Source organism: Macrosteles quadrilineatus, unplaced genomic scaffold (assembly GCF_028750875.1).
Source record: "Macrosteles quadrilineatus isolate MER2022 unplaced genomic scaffold, UCM_ALF_1.0 Scaffold_1__1_contigs__length_201487025, whole genome shotgun sequence".
NCBI lineage: Eukaryota > Metazoa > Arthropoda > Insecta > Hemiptera > Cicadellidae > Macrosteles > Macrosteles quadrilineatus.
This window is the reverse complement of record NW_026542594.1, coordinates 42,692,287-42,706,244: the sequence shown is the minus strand read 5'-3', so window position 1 is coordinate 42,706,244 and position 13,958 is coordinate 42,692,287. Positions and strand designations below refer to the sequence as shown.

At 36.2% G+C, this 13,958-nt stretch overlaps 1 protein-coding gene across 5 annotated transcripts in view; it reads left to right on the top strand.

Moving 5' to 3' along the window:
• The window catches only part of LOC128982838 (deoxynucleotidyltransferase terminal-interacting protein 1), a 141,982-nt gene that overhangs the window by 25,578 nt on the left and 102,446 nt on the right, over positions 1–13,958 (top strand). The window lies entirely within an intron of this gene.

The following is a 13,958-nucleotide window of genomic DNA, read 5'->3' as shown; positions in this document are numbered from 1 at the left end:
AACAAATATTTGTGCAATTCTCTCAAAGCAGGCTAGTCTTCAAAAAGTTACATCTGCTAATCGTTTGGATCCATGCAGGATTCTTTCTGCCTGAACTGCAAAATCTGGCCAAGGTTGAGAAAATGTCGATTGGTTTAGGTTCAAGGTCGGGTTCAAGCAGAACCAGAACTGTGGATTCACCAGATGACAGACATTAGCTAGCAAACATAGGAAAAAATACAGGATATGTGTGTAATGTCCACATCTTAACTAATGAAACTTAGATGTTGATAGTTCTGAGCGAAACTGATAAGTTACATTTTTGAAATAGTTGTATTTTGTATTATATCACTGTATAAACATATTATTTATTTATTGCTTTATCAAAAACCATGAAACTTGATCCCTCCGCTCAACTGGCTTTCACTGCTATGAAAGCAATCCTAGTAGTAAGCTACTTTTTTGTGTATATGGTGATTGAATGTCACCAATGGGGGCGGCCCATAGAGAGTGGGCTAAGTTTAAAATCTTAAAGGTAAGCATAGGTTGATATGTACATAAAATTAAAGGCCTTTTTAAACTAAAAAAAATTCCACAAATAGGACCTCAATGGGCAACCAAGTCAAAAATGGTTAGCTGTTCAAAGATTTCTTAAATCTGCCATTTTGAATCCTTAAACGGCTGCCATTTTTTACTCAGTTTTTCTTTTGAGCTCAAATTTGCGGCATTGTATTCTATTATATCAAATTATGCTTATGTTTATGATTTTGTAACGAGCTATTTTCCCTAGGGGGGTATATTTTCGTTATTTGGGCCGCGCGTCTGTTGAGGTAAGCAAGCGGCGGCGGCGAACCTGGCTAGCGCTCTTTGACCCGGCTTATCAGTTCGGATAAGCTTGGGTATCCTGGAACTACCGGACAGCCGAGGACAGACATTCTAGTCGTGGATCCCGTGCAGTGAACAGCTAGTTAGCGTGTGTCTAGTGAGACGTCCAGTGGTGTACGTGACAGTGGTGTCGGAGTATGCTGGTGGTGTGATCGCGCCGAGTGTTGGTGTAAGTTGGGTACTGACCCACTTGTGGTGAGTGGACGACTTGATATTATTAGTTTGATAATATTAATATCTGGTTTTATTGCGAGGGTTAGAGTTGTAACCGTGCTGGTCAAAGCCTGACGGTAGTTAGGATTTATATTAGTCAGGAATAATATTAAAGTGTATTCCTGACGGTTCTGGGCAGGTGCCAGAGCGCAAATAATATAATTTAATTGACTGTAGTAGATATTATTTTGCGTTGTACCTAGAGTTAGTTATATTACTAATAACTCTGAGGCCCGACAAACCTAGGCTGCACGATTTAGCGTGCGTAGTTGGAAGCACGAGGCCAGTAGGCTAGTAGCTAGTTTTATTAACCTATTAACAGAAGCCCGGCTAAGCAATATAACGTTGATATAGCAGTAGTGGTAGTAGCAGTAGGGTTGGTATTGATTAATCATTTAATTATTTTAATTTAACCTGAACAGCTTGCTTAGTAATCCAACACGTTAGCTTGGTAGCTTGGATAGCGGAGTACCGGCTATCAGATAATATATTTATCTAGTGTTTGGAACGTATTTAATATTTATTTATCTGCTACTAAGTAGCTCAATATTTTAATAGTGCAATTGCCATTTAGTTTTGCTTGGTATTTATTGAGACCAGCTACTAGTGGTGTAGTCACTCTACCTATAGTGTACTTGTATATTATTATGTGGTACGATTATTGAGTGAACTGTTTGATTCTTAGCTTGGGCATTAGAGTTGTGTATTGGATTATAGTGGCCTAGTAGACCCCGCCTGGTGATAACACGCGTTGTGGTTTTTATTGGCAAGTCGTCGTGTAACTCACCGTGTTTTAGGCACTCTGGGCTTAACTATTGGATAGTTAGGACGAAGCCCGAGTTGCGTAGTCAGCAACGACCCCCTAGGAGAGTGGAGAATCGGCGTAGGCCTGGTAGTGATTATTGCACGTTTGTTTTGGTGACTTGTTTTTGACTTGTTCACAGTGCCCGTGTATGAGCCAGTCCTATACCGGTTAGACCCGGCTATTGGCCTAGTGGTTTCCCTGACCTTATCGCAGACCCTGGAACTTTACCCAGCCATTGTAGGCTGAGCTATCCTTGGCAAACGGTTGCGACTTACTTTTAATATTATTTTTCCAGTGCATTGTAGGCAGCGTCGCAATTTTCTTCCGTCTTCTAGGGGCTAGCAGCCTGAGAAGGTAGCATGTAGGAGCATTGCAAATTCTATGAATCTTTGAATAGCTGTCATTTTTGACTCGATTGTCCATTTGAGATCAGGTTTGCGGCATAGTTTTTAGTTCAAAAATACCTTCCAATTTGATGTACACATCAATTTATGCTTACCTTTTAAGATTTTCATCTTACTCCCTATGGGTCGTCCCCTATTGGGGACATACAATCACCATATACACAAAAAATTATCTTACTGTTACCAGTAATGATATGCCAAATTTGGTTGAGATATATCTTTTAGCGAATTTCCCATATAGGGAATAAGCTATTACCGTAGTACTCATGGTAAGACCTGGACACGGGACCGATTTTTATTTTAGTTTTGAGGTCCCTAGAGGCCAAAAACACCATCCGTTCAAGTTCATATATATATATATATATATATATATTTATATAGCCTATCTAAATATATAAAAGGCAAAGCCCTCACTGACTGACTCACTCACTCACTCATCACTAATTCTCCCACTTCCCATTTACCTAGGATGCTGAAATTCGGTACACTGATTCTTTGGGCATTAAATAGGAAAACTAAGTGGTTTTTATTCTGATCGGGCTTTCTGGCTTCTCCCCAGTGGCTCTGGGGTTTCCCATGTTAACCTTATGATTTTTCATATTTAAAAGGAATTAATGAATCTTAAAAGCTGTTTCAATTAAACAAGTTGGTTCTGTTCTATGATGTTCAATAGCATTAAAGTTACAAGGATTACCAACAGGGTGCAGCACCATTATTATTTTTAGCGAATTTCCCATATAGGGAATAAGCTATTACCGTAGTACTCATGGTAAGACCTGGACCCGGGACCGATTTACTTTTTCGTTTTGAGGTCCCTAGAGACCAAAAACACCATCCGTTCAAATTCATATATATATGATATATATATATATATACATACATATATATAGCGAACGAACTTCAACCAGGACGTGATTGAGCCATGCAAACGAGCTCACTTATGAAGGTAAACGGGGCAAAGCCCGCGGGTACAGCTAGTATATATATATTTATATGTGTCCGTTAGCGTGATAACTCGAGCAAAAATGATCCGATTTTGATGAAATTTGGTACAAACGTATAAACCTACGTTAATTCGAACGAGTTCGCGAACCAGCATGATCGGACCATGGGAACGGGGTTTTATGTGGTAAAAATGGGTTTTTCCCATTTTTGACCCAAAAAACATAAAATTTTGCAATTTCTTTCTAAACTATTTTGTAGAGCTTAAAAAAACAAATAATTTAGTATATTGAAGCGTTGTAATTCGCCTAATGGTTATGGAGAGAACTCCAAAAAATTGTAAATTTAAAATTCCCATGTTATGCTTATGGAGAATAAGTAAACTGTTGTAGTTTGCTTGTTCATTAACATATTTTGCCCAAATTTGGAAAATATTTTTATTTCTTACTAACTATTAACATTTTACATAAAAAACATTTTTACCTTCCCTGTTGCAGCAAACCTAAGTATGTGTTAAACTGATTATATTTAAATAGGGAATAAATGTGATATTTTTAAGGAGACATTTTAGTGTAAATCCAACCAGGCAAATGGAAATTCGCTTAGTCTGCAGGTTTGCTGCGGCGGGGATATTTTAATTTATGAAAACATCTAATTTGCAACCAAAAGGTGAATGAGTGTAGCGAACGAACTTCAACCTGAAGGCAAATGAGTGCAGCAAACGAGCTCCAACCTAAAGGTGAGTGAGCGTAGCGAACGAACTTCAACCGGGACGTGATTGAGCCATGCGAACGAGCTCACTTATGAAGGTAAACGGGGCAAAGCCCGCGGGTACAGCTAGTATATATATATTTATATGTGTCCGTTAGCGCGAAAACTCGAGCAAAAATGATCCGATTTTGATGAAATTTGGTACAAACGTATAAACCTACGTTAATTCGAACGAGTTCGCGAACCAGCATGATCGGACCATGGGAACGGGGTTTTATGGGGTAAAAATGGGTTTTTCCCATTTTTGACCCAAAAAACATAAAATTTTGCAATTTCTTTCTAAACTATTTTGTAGAGCTTAAAAAAACAAATAATTTAGTATATTAAAGCGTTGTAATTCGCCTAATGGTTATGGAGAAAATTCCAAAAAATTGTAAATTTAAAATTCCCATGTTATGCTTATGGAGAATAAGTAAACTGTTGTAGTTTGCTTGTTCATTAACATATTTTGCCCAAATTTGGAAAATATTTTTATTTCTTACTAACTATTAACATTTTACATAAAAAACATTTTTACCTTCCCTGTTGCAGCAAACCTAAGTATGTGTTAAACTGATTATATTTAAATAGGGAATAAATGTGATATTTTTAAGGAGACATTTTAGTGTAAATCCAACCAGGCAAATGGAAATTCGCTTAGTCTGCAGGTTTGCTGGGGCGGGGGTATTTGTTTTTAAGTTATAAAGTCGTCCTAAGACTTAATTGTCACCCTGTATATTACTTACATATATATGTGTCCCCGTTAGCACGATAGCTCGAGCAAAAATTATCCGATTTCAATGAAATTTGGTAAAAACGTGTAAACCTACATTTATTCGAACGAGTTCGCTAGCCAGCATGATCAGACCATGGGAACGGGGGTTTATGGGGGTTTTATGGGGTAAAAATTGGTTTTTCCCATTATGACCCTAAAAACATAAAATTTTGCAATTTATTTTGGAACCATTTTGTAGGGCTCAAAAAACAATTTTTCCTACAGTCACCCGACAAAGTTGGCTTCCTTGTACTGTTTATAGTACAGAAAGCTGCTAATTGCTGCATGTTTATACTTTGTCGTACGGTTTATACTTTGGCGCACATCAGGATTCCAACGAAACAACACAAAACAGCGTGGTTCTATTATGCACGTAATCCGTGTACGCTTGGAAATAGGTTGGCAACACTTAAAGATAATAATACTATGAGCAGCTGATTGACTATTATAACTAAGATTTAACCTGTCATTTCGTGTTTATAGTTTCGGTACTTCTGAACTTTCTCGACTTTTCTTTTAAACGTTTTTAAAACATTCCTACGATCTTAATAAAAAAGAAAATACCTTTAAAGCATTTTTTTTAAGCGCGGAAACCACTTCAAATTACAAAAACATACGGAACTATATTCTCAAGTCGCAGAGCACATTTCTTGCCGAGGAAAAATAGCGGAGTGATACGGACCGGGTACTACTTTCTCTAGGGCACCTATTTGTGTTGCCAGCTGAACTAAAAACGTGTTGTATAGTGTTTGAAAGACTTATTATTTATATGCTTTATAGTGACTGTAGGAAAAATATAATGTGTAACACGAGTGCAAAAGGCCTTTGCTGCACTCGAGATCATTCGTAAACATTGCTCTCGTTACTAGTTACACAAATAACCATAGTATATTGAAGCGTTGTTATGCGCCTAATAGTTACGGAGAAGATTCCAAAAAAATTTCAATTTAAAATTCTTATGGAGAATAAGAACAATTGTTGTAGTTTGCTTTTTTATGAACATATTTTGATCAAATTGGGAAAATATATTTATCTTAGACTTAACTATTTAACATTTTACTAAAAACACTTTTTTACCCTCTGTGTCGCAGCAAACCTAAGTATTCGTTAAAATAATGTTATTTAAATCTATATAAATAAAATTACAGTTTTGTCTATTGCTTAGAATCATTCAGTTTTTGGTTATTTTTACGTTTCATGGCCTAAGAGAGCCGAAATGAGTCTTATCTCAATTTCTGTCTGTATGTCTGTTTGTCTGTTTGTCCATTCTGTGGCTTCGTCTGTAACGCCAAAATGTCATTTTACGTGGCCTACTCCTTGAAAACTAGAGTACAGATCAAGATTCTAATTATTTTTCTGTATTCACTGGATTGGCGAGAGTGTCTTTAGCTATTAAAATGTGGCCTAACTACTTTTGAAAAAATATAACGAACCATCAAAAACCCAATTTTGTTCGATTTTTGTTAAGTTTTCTCACAATGTTTACTATTACATTTTATGAAATAACGAACAGCTGTTTGGATCAATTCTCACTTCTGGCTGTCACTGATATTTTTAATTGTTTACATTACATGTTGTTTACAAATACTGCAACATTTCCAATCACATTTTGTACGCAAATCGAAAACCATTCATTGAGGAACCAAGTACGTTAATTGACCTTTTGACTTGCATAACGGATTTAATCGATCGCAAGTACTATAATTTTAACTGTAAACCAAAATAATTATAATCCACATCCAAGTCAAGAACTTGGAGATTCTATGTCTATAAAATTTAACTTAAGTTTTGATAACCAGGGAAAATACAGCAAATCAGTGTTGTATAAGACTGAGAAACTAAAATTTTTAAATATCGCCACTAATAGCCTACAATCGAGATTTCCACTCATTAACGGCGTTTCGATCGCTGTTCTATCAAGTAAATAATTACTACAGTACTGCAGTGGGTGATCACGGGTGTTGCTGCGACCCCGGAAGACCTTTATGATTTCGTTGTCAACGTTACAGTGTTTTTTCCAACTAAACTCGCTTTTCCAATATGTCACTTATCACCGCTATTGCGCTGCCTTCATTAGAACATTCCATCAATAGACCTATGAGCCATCTTCTATTGGTGTGTAGGTCTATTGATGGAATGTTTACTGATATGTTTACATTAAATACTGTTTACAAATACCACAACTATTTTCGATCAAGTTTTATAAGCACATCTAAACCAAGTTAGATTAAAAACGTTGTGCCCGGTTTAATTAATTGCAAGTCGATGATTTTCTTGAGTTTTGATAACGTGGGAAAAGACCGTGAATCAGTGTTGTATAGTGCTGGGAAACTTACATTTTTTAATCATCGTCACCAATTGCTTACAAAAAAGGTTTCCACACATTAATGGCGCTCAAGGTCAGTTGTGTAAAGTGCAAGGTAAAAAATCACAACTGCAGTAGGTTATCGTGGATGTTGCTGCAATCTTTGGAGATCTTTCTGAATTCGCTGTGATCGTAACAGAGGTTTAACTTACAGATGTAGCTAAACTTGCTTTTCCAATGTGTCACTTTTGATTTATACTTACTTACATTTTGACAACGATATCGGTACTTTTTCTACTTAGGAAGTAAAACTGCAAACGTCCAAAACCCCAGATTTGTGCGTTTTTTGTCACATTTCCTCCGAATGTTTGCTAGATTTATGTACCGATTATCGTTTAGAGATGACGTAATCTTTTAAATAAGAAACCTTTGTTTGGATATAGGTGGTTTCTTCAAACTGTCATTAATATGTTAACATTGAAAGTTGCTTTATGCTATTAATGGGAAATAACTTTGATTTTTGAAAACTATAAAAAAAAGTTAAAACCATGGGAGATTAATAACTTCAGTACTGCACCACATCAAGTGAAAGTTTTTTGAGCAAACCATAGTTTGCCAGAGTTTCTAAAGCTTTACGTTGTTAACGTTACATGTTACATGTTTTGTGGCCTGAGTATTTATTTATTTACTAGCTGTACCCACGGGCTTTGCCACGTTTAACTTCATAAGTATTCGCATGGCTCAATCACGTCCCGGTTGAAGTTCGTTCGCTACGCTCACTCACCTTCAGGTTGGAAATCGTTCGCTGCGCTAACTTGTTTTCAGGTTAGCTCGTTCGCTACGCTTACTCGCCTCCAGGTTGATGTTCGTTCGCTACGCTCACTCACCTTTTGGTTGCAAATTAGCTGTTCATAACATGCTGTCATACATTTAAAAAAGTCATCCCTTTTATTGTTTATAATACAGTACTTTTATAAAGGTTTTTATGTTTTTATATTTAACATTGGAGAATTTAAACGTTGTTAAGTGCACAGGTGTGCTGCGATTGGGGTTTAATACATTTGGACTTATTTAAAAGTAAAGTAGTTTTCTGTGCTGCAATCTGTAGAAACACTGTGGCACTATTTCAAATCATGACTAATGCTAATACAGAATGTTGTAGTTATTCAAATGTACAAAACAGTTGGTGAAAAATACAGAATGTTGTAGTTATTCAAACGTACAAAACAGTTGGTGAAAGTAAACATCTGCTTTTAAATTATATTTATTTGTAAACATTCTAGATCAAAAAGTCTGACATTGGCCCACTTAAAACCCTCTGGGGCAGAGCCCTTTTGACGGATCTGCAACAAACTTCACTCGAACCATCCTTGAAAGATGCTTAATAATGCCTGAAAGTTTCATTACAATCTGTCGAGCGGTTTCGGAGTCCATAACGTATATACACATATATATACATACATAGTTCCTCTTTTATAGATATAGATATATCTGCCAACGGATTAACACCTATAATACAGTTTGATTAGAAAGACAGTTTGAATTGGTCGTAAGTACTATAGTTCTTTTCTTAAAATGTAAACGTTGGTTGTTGGTACTGCTACTTTTCCTTAGAAACGGTAGTAGCAGTAAGAATCATTTTTACGTACAAACACATCACTATTTACAACTATAGTTATCGTTAGTGCTGCTTCTTATTTCTTAATAAATTTAATTGATGTCTTACTGTATAATTTTTGCGTTTTCTGTCTCTACTCAAAAATGTTAGTTTATGCTATGAAAATGATAAAACATTAGTGAAAGATTTTTTTTGTAAACCATGAATTTTTAAAGCTTGGCGTTCGTATAAATGTTTTGTGTACTGTGTATTAATTTACTTATATATTTGCCAACGGATTTACACCAATTTTACATTTTGATTAGGCCTATAAAACCGATTACTGTATTATAAAATTTGATGACACTATCAAAACTTTCAAATAATTATTTTGTTTGTAATTTGCTTTGGTTAAAGCGTATCAAATCCTCTAATTCAATTCTGTATTTGTGTGTGTGTATGTCTGTTAGTAACGCATTAATGTCCAAATTTCTCAGTGTTTCGTGGGAAGGACAAGAGCACAAGTAAAGTAAGTGGTAAGTTGTTTGTTAATGAAAATTTCAACTCGAATAAAGTGTGCAGTAGTGAGGTTGAGGTAGTATTTTAACAACTTTTATTCAGTGTGAAAAGTAACTTTTAATTACAGGCCTACCTTATTGCTATGCCTCATAGATCTAAAAAACAAATCCTTTTATCATAAGATATAAAATATGGACTAACACGATCGGGTGACAATTAATTGCGAAGCATTCGTTTTGGCTTTGAAACTGTCAGATATTGTATTTGCGAAGGTTTATATGTATTCATATACAGTAATAGTTTTGCCAGCATATCTGGAAAAATGCACACTAAATATGCAAACCAACTCCTGTTCTGAATATAAGGTTTCAACTTACTACAAGATTCCCGTACGTAAACAGCTAGTAGGGAATAAATATGATATTTTGAATAAGAAATTTTAGTGTGAATCCAATCAGGAAAATGGAAATTCGCCTAGTCTGCAGGTTTGCTGCAGGTTGGCAGGGGTATTTAATTATAAGCCGAATATAAAATAACTCATTTCTTACATTTCCCATAAGGAATTGCAATACTTTCTGCTAAGATATAAAATGACTAGCACTATAAACAATTATAGTTCGAACGCCATATTAAAGAGCATATATAAGTATATTCAGTGATAAAAATTATTTTTACTTGATGGTTGACATTATGTTTTGTATTTTTTTTTTAAAAGCTTGCAAATAAGCCGTGCTTACCAACTATGTACTAGTTCGACGATGTCCCGGCCGACAGCAGCACAGTCGATTGCAGACTACAGACCCGTTACCGAGCAAGCGCGATAAAACTATTCGTTTAAATTGGCCACAGTTTCACTGATTATGTATCGTTAAGTAATTATATCCCTGATGTATTACAAAGCCAATCAAGTGATGATATTTATTTCACAGGCATCTAAGTCTAAAATATTTTTGGACTGTGTATTCATCAATTAAAATATTACTGATATCAAACATTAAAGTAGCTCCTGCAACACCCAGTTTGATACCAACTATTTGTCAGTAGGAAAACAAGTTCCAGTAGAACAAAAGTCTATTCGGTCATACGAAGTACGTACAATTATGGTAAGTTATTCCAGGAACCATCCACCCTTCGGACCAGCGCTGCGTCGAATATACAAAAAAAGCGTACACCTCGAATCTTGCGAAATAAGCGTACAGGATCAAGTTTTGACAGATGACGAGGGTAAGCTATGACGTCAAAGACATTTAGACAGGCGAAAAATGCGTACAACCTTAGGGTAAAGTTCTACATCTTTTTAAAACCATTGAACAATATGATTGTAACTCTAAACTAAATATAAACTTCACTTAGTTTCTCGGTGTTGGAGATCCTTTACAAATTTATATATTTAATTTGTCGTGATTCTCATTTTGCTAGTTAAGATGAATTAATAAATTGAAAGAGAGGACGAGTTTTGGAACAAGATGGGTACCAAACTCGAAAAATTTTACATGAACTGCATATATGCAGATTGTATGTTTGAGTTTATTTGAAGCTCTTTGAGATCAGGCCTTATGAAAACTTTGTAATTGAATCATAAAATAGTTACTGGTTTTGGAGCATGATTCATGCTGGAAATGTGCTCTTATGTTGAGTAAATGTTTTTATTAGAATAACAAATAATATTGATCTATATAAGTGGGAATTATAACAAGCGTTTTGAATCAGCCCAGGGTCAGGACAGGGAATTTTTAAACCAAAACTAAATTTAACTTTCTCAACAAAATACATTCCACTATTATAAAAAAACCCTTCTCAGACATACGCAACACTTTTGGTAAAGATATAGATTAATTCCATTTCTTGACGGACTTTTGCATTAACTTTTTAGCTGTGTAGATGCAAATGTGTTCGAAGGTGTGTAATAAATATTTTGTTACATTTTTACTACAAACAAATTCAGGATAATGGTTATATCATTGAGCCTAATAGCTATATGTTCTATATAATTGAATTCAATGTCACGTGTTTTATTATTAAAGTTTTTGTGTAGTATTAAATGTTTTGATGAAATAGTGATTCGCATTTCCATACCATATTTTACGGTGTGTTGAAAATTAGCACATTGGAAACGTGATGGTGACGAAATGAGACTGGCTGAGACGTAGAGGGTGGGTGAGCAAAGGTAGCAAGCAGTGAAAGTGAAACAATATACAATTGGTAGGACACTGGCTGAGGGTATTATTATTATTATTATTATTATTATTATTATTATTATTATTATTATTCTTTGTCATGAGAGCCGAAGCCCCCTGACTACATACCCGGTACCTATCGTGAGACATACCCGGGCCCCATGATGTAGGCCGAAGCTTACGCATCAACCTTTAGCACATCATGGGCGGATGACTTAAGGTCATCAGGCTCGCCGGCTGCCGAAGCAGACCCTTCGGAAAGAGGGTTGCCCCTCAACAGGGGCGTCGCCTTGGGGGGGGTAGGGGGGGGAGCCTCCCCCCCCTAGAATCTGGGAAAGAGAAAAGTTGGGAATTTCCTTGCCATGAGTTGGGACAGTTGGGAAGTCGGATACAAGAAAAATATATTTTTAAACTAAACAAAATTTAAATATTTGCAAAAATCCATCAAAGGGAAAAATTTCTTTGACTTGGACAAATAAACTTGACGCTTCTTTGATTTAATTTAACTTTGATTAAACAAGGCTAAACCATGGCTAAACACGCCTTATTTTAAGAAATCAATAATCAATTAGCGGTAAAGCTTGTTGGAATTTCGTTTACGAGAAATTTTGTTCCTTATTGGACGCATGTTGGGTACCTTGATCCTGTCCTGTGTTGATTATTCTGAATGATTCGTCTGCAAGTTTGAATTTTGAAAGTGCAAGCAATGTAGCTCTTCTGTTCAATTATGTTGTTTGTTAGTGTTTACAAGAAATTCAAAAATATTTTTCACGTCAGTCACATGAAATATATTTTATACCTTTTTTGTGGTATTTGGAGCAGGCTAACTGACCGGAGTACTTGCTAATAAGCAGATTAAAATAACATTAAACATAGGTTTTGTGTATCGGTATTACCTTTAAAACTCTTATTTTTTAATAAACTAAATGGAATATTTATTCTCTGAATATATTTTAAAAATCTACACAAGTTATTTAACACTCCTAATTAAGGATTTACAAAAATGAATCAACTAATCACTCTGAAACAGATCTACGTGGACAAAACATAACCTAAAATTTGATGTTTGACTTTCACTCTAAGTTTGATTTTTGTCTAAGTTCTAGTTTGATGAAGATGAAGGTTAACATTTTTATTGTATGTATAAGTTTATTATCAACCAAGTTGAACGTTTTTATTTTATACGAGTCTTACTTTAGGTTCATTCCTTTCTAGGCTAGAGTAATATTATTCACAACACTGATATTAATATTTCATCATTACAAACTTGTTTAGGCCTACCCTAGCTGTAAGTTTTATGAAAGTTAAAATGTTGATCTTAACTTCTAAAAGTATTTTAATTTCATTATTTTGTAATAAAATATATTTTCTATACCCACTAATTTGTACTCTGAGGCTTATTTTATATCACTAAAATTTTACACTGCTACGTCTGCTACCACAATGGTTTTTAAAGTTTTTTGGATTCGAAACATTACTTGTTCAAGCTTTTTGAAGTCATAAAATTTCATTATGAATTGGTAGAAGTTTTAGAAATTGAGTAATTTTGTATAGGATGTAAAACTAGCTATGTTTTGTTAATGCGAGTTTATAAATACTGAATTGAATGTTACTGCAGTGTAGTATAATAATTTGTAGATTTTTAAAAATAGTACCGGTACAGAAATTGATTTAAAAAAAAAAAAATAGTTGGGAAATCTATGTTAGGCAGTTGGGAAATTTGAGGCTTCTCCCCCCCCTGGAATTTAACCAAGCAACGCCACTGCCCCTCAATCCTAACCAGGGATTCCGGCTACTTGTTTAAGCGTCACTCCACCTGGGTTCCACCAGGTACAAAGCCCTAGAGGACCATAATGGAGCGCCCCGACGCATTTAGTGCAAGCAACACTCGGGACCTATCTAATCCTTGACAGGCAGAACCCGCCATCATAGCCAGAAGGAAGGGGACCGTCAGCACGCTGACGGGGGGAACCCCAACCTCCCATTTACACCACTACCCGATCGAGGCCTTACCCAGTTGCTGGGAAACCAGAGATAACCAGAGCGATAGATCCCCAGATACCCCTGGCGGGCTCGGACCCAGCACCCGATCTACTTCGTTTGCCCGTCAGACCCAACATCACTGCCAGGCCATCAGGGTTTCCCAAAAGGAGGCAGGTATAGAAGTGGGACCCACCCGGATGAACCTATCCACCAGAGGTGGCGACACCCTTGACTCAATTGAGGTTCCGGGAAGAACCCCCCCACACTCAAGATAACCATACCGTCCGTGATCAGAGACAGGGATTGGTTTGCATAAGTGCCTACAAACCGTTACCCTCACACTGCGGAAAGTTACGTTTCCCTTGAGTGTCCCCGTGAGCTACGGGTACTTGCCCGTTTTCACCTCCAGGAAAGGCTACTTCCAAAGTCGAGGATTTGCCACACTGAATGCTGGTCGCACACAACAAGCAGGCCGAAACCCAAAGAACCACAGACACAGGTAGGTTAGAGATTATGATGCACTTCCATCTCTCCTAGAGCTAAACACCCCTCCATCCTGGATGAAGGAATGTCACTGGGACCCAATGCCCAGTCGTCCATGTCTGTGGCCTACTTGAAAATGCC